At 36.6% G+C, this 18,395-nt stretch overlaps 1 pseudogene; it reads left to right on the forward strand.

Annotated features, from left to right (window-relative positions):
• The first annotated feature begins 3,578 nt into the window (after nt 1–3,578).
• On the forward strand, nt 3,579–17,011 carry LOC107500843 (annotated as a pseudogene).
• Nucleotides 17,012–18,395: the final 1,384 nt, after the last annotated feature.

The following is an 18,395-nucleotide window of genomic DNA, read 5'->3' on the forward strand; positions in this document are numbered from 1 at the left end:
TATATAAAGAAATTACTAACAGAACTAAAGGGAGAAACAGACCAAAACAGTATTATAATAGGGGGCCTAAATACTCCACTGTCAGATATGGACAGATCATCCAAACAGAAAATCAATAAGGAAATAACATCTTTAAATGATACATTAGACCAAATGGACATAATTGACATTTATAGAGCTTTTCATCCCAAAACAGCTGCTTATACATTCTTCTCTAGTGCACATGAAACATTCTCAAGAATTGACCACATACTGGGACACAGAGATAGCCTCAACAAATATAAGACGGTAGAAATCACACCAATCATTTTCTCTGATTATACTGCTTTGAAATTAGAGGTCAACTGTAAAAAGAAAGCAGAAAGAACCACAAATACATGAAAATTAAACAACATGCTACCGAAGAATAACTGGGTCAGAGAAGAAATAAAAAGATCAAGAGAAACATAGAAAAATGAATAATAATGATAGTGCAACATATCAAAACTTTTGGGGCATGGCAAAAGTGGTCATAAGAGGAAAATTCCTATAATTAAAGGCCTACCTCCAAAACAAGAATGAGCCCAAATAAACAACCTAATGCTGCATCTTAAAAAAACTAGAAAAGGAAGAACAAATGAAGCCTAAAGTCAGCAGAAGGAAAGAAGTAATCAAAAGTAGAGCAGAAATAAATGAAATTGAAAAGAAAAAAAATAGAAAAAATAAATGCAACAAAGAGCTGCTTCTTTGAGAAGGTTAATAAAATTGACAACCCCCTGGCCAGACCCACTAAAGAAAAAAGAGAAAGAATACAATAAACGAAATCAGGGGTGAAAGAGGGGAAATTATGACAGACACTTCAGAAATGCAAAGGATCATACAAGAACACTATGAAAAAGAATATAACACCAAACCTAATAACCTAGAAGAAATGGGCGAGTACTCAGAAAGATACAACTTTCCTAGACAGAATCAAGAACTAGAAAGTCTAAATAGACTGATCAACAGTATGGAAATTGAAACGATTATCAAAAACCTACCAAAAAGTAAAAGTCCAGGACCAGATGGCTTTACCATCGAATTCTACCAAAAATTCAAAGAAGATTTAATACCTATTCTCCTCAAACTCTTCCAAAAAATCGAAGAGGCGGCAATACTTCCCAATTCATTTTATGTGGCCAGTATTATCCTTATACCAAAACCTGGTATAGGTAACACACAAAACGAAAACTACAGACCAATATCTTTCATGAACACGGATGCAAAAATCCTAAATAAGATACTAGTGAACCAAATACAGCAACATTTTTAAAAGATTATACACCACGATCAAGTGGGCTTTATCCCAGGGGCACAAGGATGATTCAACATACGCGAATCAATTAATGTGATACACCACATAAACAAATTAAAAAATAAGAATCATATGATCTTATCAATAGATGCAGAAAAAGCCTTTGACAAGATACAACATCTATTTATGATCAAAACACTTAACAAAATTAGTATAGAAGGAAAATATCTTACTATAATAATGGCCATATATGACAACACCTCAGCCAACATTATACTTAATGGTGAAAAGCTGAAAATCTTCCCTCTAAGGTCAGGAACAAAGCAAGGCTGTCCACTATCACCACTATTATTCAATATAACATTGGAGGTCCTAGTGTGCAATCAGGCAAGAGAAAGATATAAAAGGCATTCGAATAGGAAATGAAGAAGTCAAACTGTCACTATTCACAGATGACACGATCCTTTACATAGAAAACCCTGAAGACTTCACAGGAACACTACTAGAAACAATAAGCAAATACAGCAAAGTCTCTGGATACAAAATCAGTGTTCAAAATCTGTAATGTTCCTATACTCTAATAACGAAGTGTCAGAAAAAGAAATGGAAAAAAATAATTCCTTTTGCAGTTGCAGAACAAAGATTTGAATACCTAGGAATAAATTTAACGAAACATGTGAAGGACCTATATAATGAAATCTATAACACCCTATTAAAAGAAATCAAAGAAGATACAAAAAATGTAAAGATATTCCGTGTTCTCAGATTGGAAGAATCAGCATAGTTAAAATGACTTTATTACCTAAAGCATTATACAGATTTAATACAATTCCCATCAAAATCCCATCGACATTTTTTAAAGAAGCAGAGCAAAAAATTATCAGATTTATATGGATGCACAAAAGACCCCAAATTGCCAAAGCCATCCTGAAAAAAAAAGAACGAGGCTGGAGGCATCACTCTGCCTGACTTCAAATTATACTACAAATCGATAGTCATTAAAACAGCATAGTATTGGCAGCAAACCAGTGGAACAGAATTGAGAGTCCAGAAGTAAACCGATTTTTATATGGGCAAATAATTTTAAACAAAAAGAAAAACAAAAATATACAGTGGAGAAAGGAAATCCTCTTCAACAAATGGTACTGGGAAAACTGGAAAGCCACCTGCAAAAGAATGAAACTAGACTGTTATTGTCTATCACCACACACCAAAATTAAGTCAAAATGGATTAAGGACCTGAATATAAGACCTGAAACAATAAAATGCATAGAAGAAAACAGGAACTAAACTCAAGGACCTTGGGCTTAAATAGGATTTTATGAATTTGACCTCAAAGGCAAGGGAAGTAAAAGCAAAAATAAATGAGTGGGACTACATTAAACTAAATAGCTTCTGTTCAGCAAAAGAAACCATCAACATGATAAAGAGACAACTATCAGAATGGGAAAATATATTTGCAAGCAATGCCTCTGATAAGAGCCTAATAGCCAAAATATACCAAGAACTCATATGACTCAATAACAACAAAAAAACAGACAATCAAATCAAAAAATGGCCAGAGGACCTGAACAGACACTTCTCCCTAGAGGACATATAAATGGCCAACAAATATATGAAAAGATGCTCAACATCGCTAGCTTTAGGGAAATGAAAATCAAAACCACGATGAGATACCATCTCATACCTGTTAGAATAGCTATAATCAACAGTATAAATAATAACAAATGTCGGAGAGGGTGTGGAAAAATAGGAACCCTCATACACTGCAAATTGGTACAACCACTATGGGACTACAAAGTAGTACAGCCACTATGGAAAATAGTATGGAGTTTCCTCAAAAAACTAAGAATTGACCTACCATATGATCCAGCAATCCCTCTACTGGGTATTTACCCCTAAAGACTTGAAAACCCATATCCAAAAAGATATTTGTACACCAATGTTCATAGCAGCATTATTCACAGTGGCCAGGACATGGAAGCAACCAAAGTGTCCTACGATAGATGACTAGCTAAAGAAGCTGTGGTACATATATGCAATGGAATATTACTCAATGATAAGAAAAGATGAAATACTGCCATTTGCAACAACATAGATGGACCTTGAAATAATCATACTAAGTAAAATAAGCCAGACAGAAAAGGTTGAAAATCACATGATATCACTTATACGTGGGATATAAACCTAAAAGTAACAAATGGACCGGACAAACAAACAGAAACTGATGGATATGGACAATGGACTAGTGGTTACCAGGAGGGAGGTGGGAGGGAGGAGGGAAAAAAATTAAAAAATTAAATGTTAAAAAAATAAATAAATAAAATTGCTTTAAAAAATTAAATTGAAGCAATCCTTTGCAAAGATGCTGATGGGGTATTGCCTTTCCAAATCTGGCTAGGCTTCGCTCTGCTTCCATTTAGACTGATTTCTTGTGCTGGCTTTTTTTTTCTTGATTATATCCCCTAGCTTCTTTTTGGCTCTGTTTGTCACAGAAATACTACTCTTTCTCTGCATCTGTAATTTCCGAAGCAGTTCTTGCACCTTTATTTCAACCAGGAGTGACTTGACCTAAAGCCACTAGAATGGCCAGAGAGAGACAGCCATAGTCCTATTTGCTTTTCTTGGTTATTCAGAAAAAATTCAACAACCAACACATTCCTAGAAAACTATATTTTCTCATGTAACCCCCCTTGTTTTAACTGCTGGTCTCCTGGATGAGAAAGAGGAATTTGGTTTTAGATAAAAGGCTTCTAGTGCACAGTGACAGATTAGACTGGTGCACTCCTACCCAACCTGCGATGTGGCTTGGAAAGAGAAAGAGGGTGCTGGAAATGGCATATGCACATTCCTTCAGCCATCTGCAAATGGGACTCTGATGTCTAAGTTATGACCAAGCCTTCGTATTCCTCTTTGCTTGTGTCCATATCTGCCTAGAGATTTCCTCGAGAAAACAAATATACACATTTTCTTCCCCAAAGTGATGAGGGTCATGTGGAGAGAACCTGGGGTGAAATGCAGACGTGAATATGGTATTTATGAACTGCTCTTACATGTGGGAAATAACCCCCCTCCAAGTCTTTCTTTTCCCAATAAACATATAATTGTGTCCTAAATCAAGAAGTGCCAATATCCCATATTTTCAAATGTCAAAAATGGTAAAAAAGAAAAATTGGCCTCTCCAATTTTGGTCTCTCCAAAGTTGTTTTGCTCTCCTATGTGCTCTGGCAGCTACTGCCTGCTGCAGGAGTGCTCCTCATCTAAAGTCCTTGTTGTGCAAAAGAGATTTTTTTTCCCTAGTCTCCAATTCCTTTTTTTCTTATCCCTTTGTCCTTATGTTATTTATGGGACAAGGCTGAGGAGTGAGTTGCTGAGGCTTTTTTCAGCATATGCTTAATAAGTTTTATGAAACTCAATTGAATTTGCTTTTTTGTCTCATAGTGCAGGCTGAATAACTTCTTTCTGGAATGTAAACTATTAACCTCCACCCATGTCTTCCAGGCCAGGCAGCCTAGACTCTTCCCAATCATTTGCTTCATTTCCTGATGATGTGGGGAACCTGAAGTAGGGCACATGGCTTCGGCCGAGTCACCTCCTCTGTTCCTCAGCTCAATCAGTACTTGTGTTCAGGATGCTGCTACTGACAACCTTTCAGAAGTAAAACTGCCTCTTCTCTGTGGAGCCTTCCTCTCTCATGTGGTTTGTGTAGTGCTAAGCTAACTCAAAGTGCTCAAAAATCAGAAGGAAATAAGTTTGTCAGACTTAGGCAAATGAATAGGCAGGTGGGACATCTGTTTAATAATCAGGCAAAATCTTCAGTTAACCCAAGTATGGTTGATAGTCATCATTGTTGGCCACCTCAGCACAGAACATCCTTTTTGAGACAAATCTCTTATTATGGGGACCTCGGAAAGAAGCAGGACCCAGATGCCTGTGATAAAACCAAGGAGATGGACGAATACTCTTTATTCCTTACTTCTCCTTTGTTTGGCAAATAAGAAACTACCACCAGGATTTGGAATTTTCAGGGAGTGGTGCAAGGATTCAGAGTCCATTGGAGATGAGTTGTAGCCGGCCCTGCTGGGGATAACCTGACAACATTCTGCCTGCACAGGAACTTATTTGTGTGCCTAGGGCGCCCAGCTTCCACTTATCTGTCTATTTTCCAAGCTTAGATCTTCAATCTTCTAATCAATTCAGAGAGTGCCTCTATCCTTTCATTACAACCCTTTTGGTGTAACCTACAACCTTACATGGCTCACAAAGGAGAAATTAAATCTCCATGTCTCTCTTTACTACCCAAACCACTAGAACAAAATTAGGAGAAAGTGGCTTGACACTTCATTTCAATAATAATTTTTACCCGAGATGCACAACAATTCATTTCTTATAAGAGAGGACTGTTACTACTCACCTATCACTATCATGATCTGAATTAAGTCCAGGCTTGTTTACTTTATTGCATTTTAGGAAGGAGCTCTAAGAAAGAAACCATTTACTGATGTTTTTGACATAGAACTAATTCATGAATGCATGCTTTACATAAAAGATTCAAACAATGCATGAGTATTCAGAGGAAAACATGAGATCCCCCTTGCTTCCTACCTCAAGTGGCGAGCACTGTGAACTCTGCTTTGCATTTGTTCAGTTCATACTTTTTCAAAACATGTAATTGGGACATACTGTAGATTTTGCTTTGTGACTTGTTTTTTTTTTATTGATTTGTCTGGGAGGTTGTTCTATAAAGGCTCAATATATTCTTTTGATGAGTGCATAATATTCTATATCAGCCTTTAAAACATCTCTTCCATCTAGGAGTTTCTAATTTTTCACTAGTACAAAATATCCTCCCATAAACGATCTTGTATATTTACCTTTGTTTTCATATGTAAATACTTTTCTAGAATAGATTTTTCTAGAATTGAGGTTTTTTTAAAATGGAATTCCTGCATCAAACAGTACATACATTTCCAGTTTTGATAGAAACCATTCAACAGCTTTCTAAAAAGGCCTCACCAATTTACAGTTTCTCTAATAAAACAGCCTAGAGCTAAATCTTCCAAGCCTTCACTGATTTTATAGGCTCTTAATTCCTTTACCACTTCAAATTGTCTAAGTGGTTTGAGTTCCTCTAACAGGATTCTGTCTGATATACCATGCTATGATAACATGATTCCTTTGCTTAAAAAATTTCCATGGCTACCAAATACAGTACAAACTAAAACATTAGATGCTTCCCTTAAGCCTCACTTATATTCAAGGAGTAGCCACAGCTTCTTTTGCCTCTGACATCCAGAAAGACTTAGCCTGCCTTTCAGGCTCTCCAGAATTAGTCTTTGTTCCCAGATTATTCAACATGGTTTGACTGTTTCCTTTCATTAATCATGTACTCCAGACAAATGTATCTCCCACTGGTCTGCTTTTATCTGCAAAGAAGAAATACCTGGCACTCACCCAGATGTAATTCTGTCTTCATGTCTTTGGTTATTTCCGTGTTAGGCTCAATTGTTCCTTGCAGCTGTATCCTTTCCTTTCTGTAGACTCCATGCTTAGGACAATCAGTCCAACAGCTCTTGAAGACTGCTTGGGGGATACTGCTCACATTTCTCTCATCTCTACCCCTTTTGTGTGTGTTGTGCTCTGGAGTACACTGTCCCACTCTCCAACTGAACTCAGCATTCGATTATATCAGAGTGTAAAGCTGTTGTTTGGTAACTATTTCACACCTATATATTTTGTCTCAATCTGTATTATAAGACCTGGATGTAAAAGGTACCATATTTTGTTTTCTTTTTTATATTCTAAAATGGTTAAAACAATAAAATAAAAAAAAAAAAGAAAAGAAAGAATTTTTATTGACTACCTACTCCCAATAAAGTGCTTTCTTACGCATGACCTCATTTAACATTCACGACAAGCCAGGAAAGATATTTTATATTTTAGAGATATGAAACAACCCTCCCCTGACAAATTCCCAAAATTCAAATTCAGATCTGCCTCAGTACAGTGCCATAGTTCTTCCTAAATGCATTGCCTGACCAACTGCCCTGCAGGCTTTTATATTTCTGCATGGTAGAGCTGGTGGACTCCTACTATGAGTAATTAATTCAGGAAAAACGTAAATGTGCCTGTTTGCCTAGAAAGATGATGTCTCAGGATTCCCAAAGTATTTTTCCTGTGTGCTTTTATTTTCTTTCAGATATTTAGAAAACTTTTTATTTTGAGATAATTTTAGACTTATAGGAAAGTTTCCAAAATGGTAGTTTTCATATACCCTTTATCGAACTTCCCCTAATGTTAAAATAGTACACAGAGTATAATTATGAAAACTAAGAAATTAACGTTGGCACAATACTACTTACTAAACTACAGTACTAGAATTTTCCTAGTTTTTCTAGTAACATCATTTTCTGTTCCATAATCTGGTCCAAGATGCTCCATTGCACTTAGGCATGAGGTGCCCTTCGTCTCCTCTTATCAATGACACTTTCTCAGTCTCTTCTTCTTTTTCGTGACTTTGATAGTTTTGAAGAATACTGATCAGGTATTTTATAGTGTCCTCAGTTTGGGTTTGTCTGATATTTTCTCATGATTAGACTGGAGTGATGAATTTTTGGGATGATTACCACAGAGGTGATGTGTCCTCAGTGGATTGAATTAGGGAATACATGATATCACAATGATGTCACTAGTGATGTTAACCTTGATCACTTGGCTAAGGTGGTTTTTCCGCTCTAAAATGACCATTTTTACCTTTGAAATCAGTAAATATTAATTTTAGGAAAGATAGTGTGAGATTATGGAAATATCTTGTTTTTCTTTTAATTTTCACTCATCGATTTTAGTATCTATCAGTGGAGTGTGCCTCCAGCAGGTACTACTGTGGAGTTCTAACTGTGATTTTTTTCTTTTATTCCTTCCATATTTATTAATCAAATATTTCTGTAAAGAAGTGTTGTCTCTTCTCTCACATCTATTTATTATTCATTCATTCATTCATTTGTTCATTTCTTTGATCATTTATCTCACTATAGGCTCAGGGCTATTTATTTTAATTTTTAGGTTATAATTCAGTACTCTTACCATTTACTTTGTTGCTCAAATTGTTCCAGCTTTAGCCATTAGGAGCTTTTCAGGTTAGCCTTGTGTGCCTTTTATACCCTTATCTCCCATCTCTCTCTCTCCTTTTTTTTTTTTTTTTTTTTTTAAAGAACACGCTTTGCTTTCTGCCACTATGAGATGTTTCAAGTTCATGTTGTATTTTTCTTGCTCCAGCCCTGGAATCAATCAATTCTCCAAGGAGAACTGGTTCCTTTTATTTGGAGCATGGTATTAGAAACCGAGATCAGGGAACTAGATATGCTCTTTGCTACCTTCTAGAACTTCTCAAGAGACAAAATGAGCTAAGATACACATGTGTATACTCATTTGTGCGTATGTATATTTCTATATTTCTTCCTGTATTTATATAGCTGTATATATATTAAAATTCACTGTGATTATTGATGCCAAAGCCAAAGACATTAGAAGAAAAGAACAATGGGACAATAAGGAGTAAGGGTACAGTGTTTCAGTCTATAATGATGGAAAAATTCTATAATGATGGTTGCACAACAAAGGGAATGTTATTAATGCCACTTAGTTGTACACTTAAAAAGGGTTAAAATGGTAATTTATTATGTTATGTATATTTTATCACACACTCTCAAAAATAACCATTAGTTCACAATGCTATTTCCCATTCCCATAAAACACCATAGATTTATCATAGCCTCCTGGTTGCCTTATTTGTAACTTCTTTCTGCAGCAGTACAAAAGTTGATTCTCATGATCTGGTGTGTACACACACACACACACACACACACACATACACACACATAAAGTAGTTTCAGAATTGCTAACATGATGCTCCTATGAGAAACAAATTTATCAGAGTAGTGTTTATGTACTTTTATTTGTCTTTAGCCTTCTAGAATCCAGTGAAGATACTGTTTTCCAAAGTTACTTAGCTCAGTTCCTTCCTTCTTCACCCTTTTTAATGTAGTAATGTCATTTATTTGTAATACACTTGGATTCATTTGTCACAAGCGCCTGCTTGACAGACAATGAGATAATGCATGTGAAGTGCCTAAGGCACTACCTGGCAGGGTCTTAAAAATGTGAGTTGAACCTGAGTTTGTGGCAATAATTAGTGTTGTTCATTAGCTTCATTACTCCTGCCCTATGAAATGTCAAAAGAGCTTTGATAGGGTTTCAAGTGCCATTCTTATCTGTAACTCAGAGCTAAGGTAACCAGCCCACAAAAATCAAGTCAGAAGTGCTGCCTTCATTAACATTACATTCTGGAAAGCTGAGCACTTCTCACAGGACATTGAATCTCCAGGTTTAAATGATGAGTAGCCTTGAGAGGTGTGAATCATGCAAGGGGCAGAGGATCGCAGAAGTGTAAAACTATGTAGAAACCCAACAAAATGGTAGCCTATTCACTCATCCTCTTGTTTCTCAAAACAGCCCTCATTTCTCTACTAATTCCTTTTCCAGAGTAGTCAGCCAGTCACCTCTTCATCTCTGTAGTGGATCCTGATGCCGAGGTTCACCATCAAGTTATGCCTTCCCTTGGCCAATTGGAGTTTTGGTTTGGCTGCAGAAAACAACCATAGCTAACTTAAGCAGAAAAAGAATGCTAGAGGATGTGAGACAGCTTACAGAATTGAAGAGAAAGCTGCTAGACCCAGTTTTAGAAGAACGGGGACTATAAAAGCTCTGGGAAACTCGGTAGCAGGCACCAATTATCACTGTGACTGTGTGTAGGCCAGGATTGCCAGGATGGATCAATTCTAGAAACCTCTCTTTTCATCTCTCCAGTCAAGTCTCAATTTCTGGGACTGTTACATTGATGTAGCCTGGGTTACATGCCCACCCTTGGGTTGTGAGAACGTAGAACACCTTGAATAGAAACCCACCAATAGAGAGAGGTAGTAAATTGCAAATAGCAAATATCCACTATTCCTTGTGATAGAGTCATCTTTTTTCCACCTGTTGTGAGCTCTAATTAATTATCAGTAAAAATAAATAGATAAATAAATAAATAAATAAATAAATAAGAGCAATAGATTCTCTTTCCCCACATTACCTACCTACATTTCTTCATTTTAAATCCTAAATAGTTATCCCTTCATTACAGGTCAGGTGTATGTTAGATGGTGACACATGGTTGACTTTGCTATTGTCCTAGCAGTGCTTTGGGTCAGGCTTCAGGGCAGTGTGAAGCTCATGATTAGAGTGGGTCACTTGGACACCTTATCCACCTTCTTTGGAGATGGCCTTTTACTGTGAAATCGGCTGTCAGTTTGAAGCCCTGCAATTTCCCCAATTTCATATTTCATGAAGTCTTCAAATAAAATCAAAACTGAAGTTAGGTTGGGTATGAAAGTCAATTTAATACAATACCAAGTTTAACAGCCTGGAAATTGAAAATTAGAAAGCCTGGAGTTCAAATCATGATGTGGCACTCACCAGATATGTGTTTTTTGAGGTTGTTTAACTTCTCTAGGGCTCAGTTTCCTCATCTGTAAGATGTGGAAGGTCCTAGCAGTTGACATGAGCAATGGGATGAGACACTTAGATTGATTCCCTGGTCCACACTCTATAGCTATATGACCAAGGGAAAGTTATTCTTTCCTTATCTGTAAAATGGAAAAATAGTAGTGCTTCCCTTCCAAGTTTTGATCTGAGAACCAAATGAAATAATTTGTATAAGTCACCAATTTATTATTATCATAGAATTTTCTTGAGGATTAAATTCATGTATGTGAGGCACACAGGGCCTACTGACCTATAGTAAGTCCTTACTAAATAAATGGTGGCCATTGCTACTACTTGGCTTAATGGCCATTGGTGAATTATCAGTGCTTCCTTTAATTTGTGTGGGTTATTGAGTTCCTGTGTATATACATATATTTTAAGCAAATTGCTTTGTACCTGGTGAGAGACTCATTGTTGCTGTTATTTTCTTCAAAGAACTAGAAGATTATGAAGACCCGAGGAGATGTTTAGAGAAATATTTATAAACTGATTTGATTCAACAATCTAACTTCCTCTTGACTTACCTAAATAATGAGACTTGTCCTTAATTGCAGAGTTCTATTTGTAGAGCTCTAAAGGTAGAGCTGAAAATGTATTCTAATAATTTAGATGAGGAAAACAAGACAGTCCTTTTTAAAAAAGCTTGAATTTTTGTCCCTCGTTTCTCAGAGATTTGCTGAATTCTCCACCTACCCTTGCTTATGGAGACAAAAATATTTGTATTTGCATCAGGAATGTTGCTCCTTTTATGACCTGGATTTCATATCTTTGTCACTAGCACTACCATTTGGCTTTTTAATTCCTTCTGAATTCTTAGATGCTACCCATCTGTCCTCATGATTTATCACTTCTGTGTTTCTCAATAGGCTGGCTTACCTCCTCCCTGGAAACTTGGGTTTCTATTATGACCCTCCTGTGATTCCCTCTTGCCGGTGTCTTTGGGATGGAAATTGCTCCATCAATTCCTCTAAAGAACAGATTATATTGAATAATTAATTAAACTTTTGAAGTTCTCAATAACTGCATCACCCCCTGGGTAAGCTCCAGGCCTGTGACTTCTCTGATTTCCAGATATCCCTGCCCTACAAGGGTGCTGCTTCTTAGCTCTGTTTCTTAGTGGCCTTTGGGCTTACAGTGTGGGCTCTGTGGACTGAGGCTTATCTCAGTAACCTTATATCTTCTGGTGGGATTGGCTGTTTTAAAAATTTATTGAGGTGACATTAGTTAATAAAATTATATAGGTTTCAAATGTACAATTCTATAATACATCATCTGTATATTGCATTATGTGTTCACCACTCAAAGTTAAATTTTTTTTCTTTCACCATATATTTGACCCCTTGTACCCTTATTTACCTCTATTAACTACTAATCACTGTCCACATCCATGAGTCTCTGTTTCTCTTGTTCATTTGTTGCTTTCCGATTTATATCCCACATATAAGTGAAATATATAACTTTTTCTATCTGACTTATTTTGCTTAGAATGATAATCTCAAGATCTATCCATGTTGTCAACAAACTCTTGGCTAGATCCACTAAGGAAAAAAGAGAAAAGACACAAATAAAATCAGAAATGAAAGAGGAGTTAGGACAGAGATCACCAAAATACAAAGTGTCATATAAGAATACTATGACTGTTGCTGCCATCTTTCTGTGCTGACATAATGGTGTGTATAAATGTCCTGGCTGATGGACTCAAGAGCATTAAAAATGTTAAAAAGAGAGGCAAACACAAGGTTCTTATTAGGCCATGCTCCAAAGCCATCGTCTAATTTCTAAGTATGATCATGAAGTGTAGTTACACTGGCAAATTTGAAATCACTGATGATCACAGAGCTGGGATAGTGTTGTGAACCTCATGCGCAGGTTAAACAAATGTGGAGTGGTCAACCCCAGATTTGACGTGCAACTCAAAGATCTAGAAAAATGGAACTAACTGCTCCCATCCTGTCAGTTTGGTTTCATTGTACTGATAACCTCAGCAGGCATCACGGACCATGAAGAAACAAGATGAAAGCACACAGAAGGGAATTTCCTGGGATTCTTTTTCTAGAGATGCAACATATATGTGCAAATAAAATGCCTCAATAAAAAAAAGAATACTACAAAAGATTTGATAACCTAGAAGAAATGGACAAGTTCTTAGAAATATACAATCTTTCTAGACTGAATCACAAAGAACTGGAAAATCTAAGTAGATTGATCAACAGTAAGAAAATTGAGACAATCATCAAAAACCTTCCCCAAAGTAAAAATCTGAGATTGGCTTTCAAAATGACTTCTTCCCTCTCTGATAGTGCCCCATGATTCAGTCTTCAGTATCTTGTAATTTCTCTGTGTCAAGTAGCACATATATATATATTTCATATTTATGACAAAGCTCTGGTTTCTGGGGATTTAACTATTTTGAAGGAGATTTAACAGTACTTTTTAAACTCCCCTTTTATTTAGTTGTTCATTGTCAATTTTCTTAATTTCAAGTTCTATGTAGGAGAATTCTTCCACAAAAATTCCAGTTCATTTCTGGGGAAAACTGAGGTGGGATCTGGAGATCTAACACAAAAGTCAAAGTGCCATGAATAAAGTATGAGAGGCACAGGGCTCCATTGTGCAAATGGACATTATTTTTCCACTCAGAGAAAGTATTTATTGAGCACTTGCTCTATAACCAGCATTATTCTTGGTGATATAGAAGGTATTATCAAATTTAAGACCTGGCTTCTGCTAATTTCTAAACAACATTGCTGGACAGAGAAGAACAAATTTTGAGAATTAACGTAAGTATCAATTAGAAAGCGATGCACATCAGTGTAACAATCACATCACTGTAACTAAATTCATATTCTAAGTGCAGTTGGGTTTAGAAAAGTAAGAGAGGAAGAAGGTTAGTATACATAGAGGAAGTGGGCTTTAATTGGGTCTTTGAAGGAAGGAGGCTGTACCTGGTGATGCCTAAGAGCATTGCCTTATAGACTGACAGGTCTGAGTGTGAACCACATTCCTTATCTCAGAGACTGTATGACATTGGGTGAGTAAGTTATCTCATCTTTCTGAGCTGCAGTTTCCTTATCTGAAAATAGGAGAAAAACATTACAGGGTTGTGAAGATTAAATATGGTTACATGGCAATTGACTGAGGTGCCAAGTTATTTTAACAGGAGAAAAGAAAGGCTTTTCAACAAATGGTGCTGGAACAACTGGACATCTATATGGAGGGAAGATAACTTTGGGCCCTACATCAGTCCACATATGATAGTTAATTTGAGATGAATTATAGATATGATAAAAAATTAGAGTCATAAATCTAAAAAAGCATAAGAGAATATCTAGTCACCTTAAGGTAGACAAAGACTTCTTTGTCAGGACCTGGAAAGCACTAATTGTCAAAGATAAAATTGATAAATTAGATTACATTAAAATTAAAATTTTCTGCCCATCGAAAAATACTGTTAAGAAAATAAAAAGGCAGGACACAGACTAGGAGAAAATATATATAATACACATATCTGACAAAGGACTTGTATCCAAAAATATGATGACTCTCATAACTCAACAATAAGAAGACAAACGATCCAATAAAAGCATGGGGAAAAGATTTGAATACAGTACTCACAAAAGAAGATATATGAATGAATAATAAATACATGAAAAGATATTCAATATCATTATTTATCAGGAAAAGGCAACTTTAAACCAGAATGAGATACTACTAGATACCCATTAAAATGACTAAAATTAAAGCAACTTATAATACTAAGTTGTAGAACAAGGGAAGCACTCATATACTGCTGGTAGGAATTTAAATGGTACAACAACTATTGAGACTGTTTGCCAATTTCTTACAAAGTTAAACATACATCAAACCTACAACCTAACAATTAAATTCATAGATGTTTATACAAGAGATATGAAAACATGTCCACAAAAAGACTTGCACAAGAATGTTCACAGCAGTCTCATTCGTAATAGCCAGAAGCTAGAAACAACCTATGTGTCTATTAACAGGTGAAAAGATAAGCAAATTATGGTACTACTCAGCAATAAAGAACAAATTACTATTATATAACAACATGAGTACCCTTCATTCTGAATGAAAGAAATGGAGCACAAAAGAGAACGTACAGCATGATTGCATTTATACTAAATCCTGGGACAGACAAGATGAGTCTATAGTGATGGAAGTTGAACAATGGTTGTCTTCATGGGTGGGAACTGACTGGAAAGTGGCACAAAAGAATGTTGTGGGGTGATGGACATGATCTCTATCTTTACTGAACTCATCATTACCCAAGTGTATATAATTGTCAAAACTCATTGAACTGACCACTTCTGATCTGTGTGTTTTTCTTTATGCACGTTATTCCTAAATAAGAAAAGACAACATGGTAAAGTGCACAGTCACTTCTCAGGAATGGTGACCATGGTACTATAGGCATGGATATAATGCCAGAGGTTTTAGTTTTGATCTCCTGTTCTGTCAGCCATCTCCTTTGCCCAAGAGGGTTCTGTGGGACTCACGTGGAACTCTTGGCAGATGTTGTGATATTCCTGTTGCTACCCACAATGACGCACCTAAATTCTTAACTCATAAGATTTTCTTTCCCCTCACCTACCCCCACACAATCATGATCCTCCCTCCCTCCCTCTCTTCCTTCCTTATTTATTTGTCACCTTTATTCCACCTCATACCAAAGCCAATTTAATGTGGCTTATAAAAATACATGTCAAACACTGGATGAAATAGTGTAGGAAACAAATATAAATCCAAAACTACAGAGAAATAGACACCATTGATCCTGAACCTTTGCTATAGGCAGGCTATAGTTTTGACACTGAGCTTCCTAGCCACAACCACAAAAATGGAAACATGATCAGTTATTAAACAGCCCACAGAACAGATTCGCTCTATTACAAAGCAGTGTCCTCAGCTGCTATGTTATTTAGAGCCCAGGTTTTCAATTTGTTAGTGGCGAGGAGAGAAAGGACTGGAGATTTTTTACTTTTGGCTTGGTTTTCCTGTCAGGGAGACACTGAGAGTTTCCTTTTGGAAGTGAGTGGCAATAGGGCTCTCCCTGCAGTGGTGAGGGCATTATTTGTATTCTGAGTCTCTGTTGTTATCGTCTTTGTGATCAGCCTGTCCCCCTGCACAGTTCATACTCATGCTGTTTTTCTGCAAACTCAGTTTTGATGATGACTTTTCTTAAGTTATATTCTGGCAAGACAAGCTTGTCACTGAATGGCCCATCCCCGAAGACATCTCTTTTACCCATCTTGGCTGTTTTTCTTTGATTATGGTAGGCTTACTTTTTTCCTTCCCCTTATCAGAGTTATTTTAGATTTAAAAACCTCATCTTAGGGTTTCAGTTGGAGCTATCAAGTGCCACCATGTTTTAGGTGGAGAGCCCTCTCCTATTGACCCTTTTAAGAATAAGCTTTCTAAGTGCAGGCAGTTGCTGGTCTTGCAATATATTACAGATCTATCTTCCTCTTGTCTTAAGGAGTTACTTCCCTTAAGAAACTGCCATTTGGTAGCTGAAAATAAAAATTTAGACTGATTGCTGGAATTAAATCTTGACTTCCAAGAATTGGGAACTTGTTGTAGTGTCAAATACACCAGGCTGGGTGTTGGAGCATATAAAGTCCAGGTTTACTTCTGGGACTGAGCCATTGTGTGATGTTAAGCAAGAAACAAAACTTTCCTGGGCCTGCTTTCCTAATAGTGTCATAGAGGAAATAATCACTGGAGGTTATTGTGAAGGTCAAACGAAGTATCGTAGTGTCCCCTTATCCAAGGTTTCACTTTCCAAGGCTTCAGTTATCCATAGTCACCCTCAGTCAGAAAATATTAAGTGGAAAATTACAGAAGTAAACAATTCATAAGTTTTAAATTGGGCACCGTTCTGAGTAGCATTGTGAAATCTCGCAATATTCCGTTCTGTCCTGCCTGGGATGTGAATCATCCTTTTGTTCAGTTTATCCACATTGTATACACTCCTGGCCCATTAGTCACTTAGTAGTCACCTAGATTATCAGAGCAACTGTCATGTATCACTGTGCTTGTGTTCAAGTAACCCTTATTTTACTTAATAATGGCTCCAAAGCATAAGTGTAGTGATGCTGGCAATTCAGATATGAAAAAAAAAAAAAAAAACCACAGAACTGTGAAGTGCTTCCTTTACGTAAAAGTTATGGATGTATAGGAAAGAATTATATATAGGGCTCAGTACTAACCATGGTTTCAGGTCTCCACTGGGGGTCTTGGAACCTGTCTCTGCAGATTAGGGAGGACTATTTAAAAGTGCTTTGAAAATCTGAATGTTTTAAATTCTAAGTCTGTAAGGAAGAGGAAAAGAAGGAAATATATTTTCACTAGTATTGAATTTTCAAGTTTATTCATTGCCTTGGTAGGGGGACAAATGAATTAGGAAACATACTTTCTGTCCCGAAGAGTTTTAAACAGAGTTTGAAGGATGTAAAATGCAAAACATTACTCTTGAAACCCATCTGAAGTCTTTTTTTTTCCTAAAGATTTGGAGGCCAGATTTGTTTCTTTAATCTTTCTTTCTCTAAATACTTAACTTCTTCCTCTTAACACTGATATCTAGGCATTGTAAAAACATCTCTTACTTCCCTTGTCTGGTATTTTCAGAGAATGGGAGTTTTATAAATCACCATGTCTCTCTTTTTGTTTGGCTATTAGCAACCCCAGAGATAGAACTATTGCTTAGTCTAAATAACCATGATACCGAAGGTTCTTGAAGCGTTTCCTTTTGCCTCTTCTTTTTCCTACCGATGTATGATTTTTCTTTTGCATTTTAATAGCCTTATGGAATATATCTCTTTTGGAGTAAATTGCTGCAGGTCTTTTTTGAAAGTATAAATCATTTATACAAATTAATTTAGAGGTATAAATAATGCCAACAAATATAAGAACACTAACTAACACTGTCCTATGGGAAAAATTCATTCTGAGTTCTAATTCAGCTTCTCTCCTCCTTTCTCTGTGGTTGAAAAGAGGGCTCTTTTGAATTCTAGAGCACCTGTAGCAGTCAAGTGCTCCCATTGAAAAAAGTGAGTGTCAGGTAAGTGGCACCAACCACTTGAGAATTCTCTAGATGTGTAGAGAAGGACTAGCTTTGGGCTGGTTCTTTATTGGCAGTTCAGGATGGTCCACTCAAACAGATTTCCTGATCTCCATTTGTAGATATATGTGTAATCAGTGCTTGGCACTCAGATCACTACTTCTTAAACTACCATTCTTGAGAATCACCTGGGGATCTTGTTAAAATGCAGATTCTGATTAATTGTTTGAGGGATGAAGCCTGAGAGTCTGCATTTCTAACCAGTTCCCAAGGAATGTGGATGCTGATGCTGCTGGTCTGTGGACCATGCTTTGAGTAGCAAAGGCTTCGAAATCGTTCAGCCCAATCTGTTGAATGGATGAATCTGACTTCTTCAGAAGTCATAGACCTCTCTTCTCTTAAGAATCCTAGGTCTTTATAGTCCCTAACTTCTAACTATCATCGAGCATCTTG

The sequence above is a fragment of the Rousettus aegyptiacus genome, unplaced genomic scaffold (assembly GCF_014176215.1).
Source record: "Rousettus aegyptiacus isolate mRouAeg1 unplaced genomic scaffold, mRouAeg1.p scaffold_m13_p_4, whole genome shotgun sequence".
In the NCBI taxonomy this organism is placed as follows: Eukaryota; Metazoa; Chordata; class Mammalia; order Chiroptera; family Pteropodidae; genus Rousettus; species Rousettus aegyptiacus.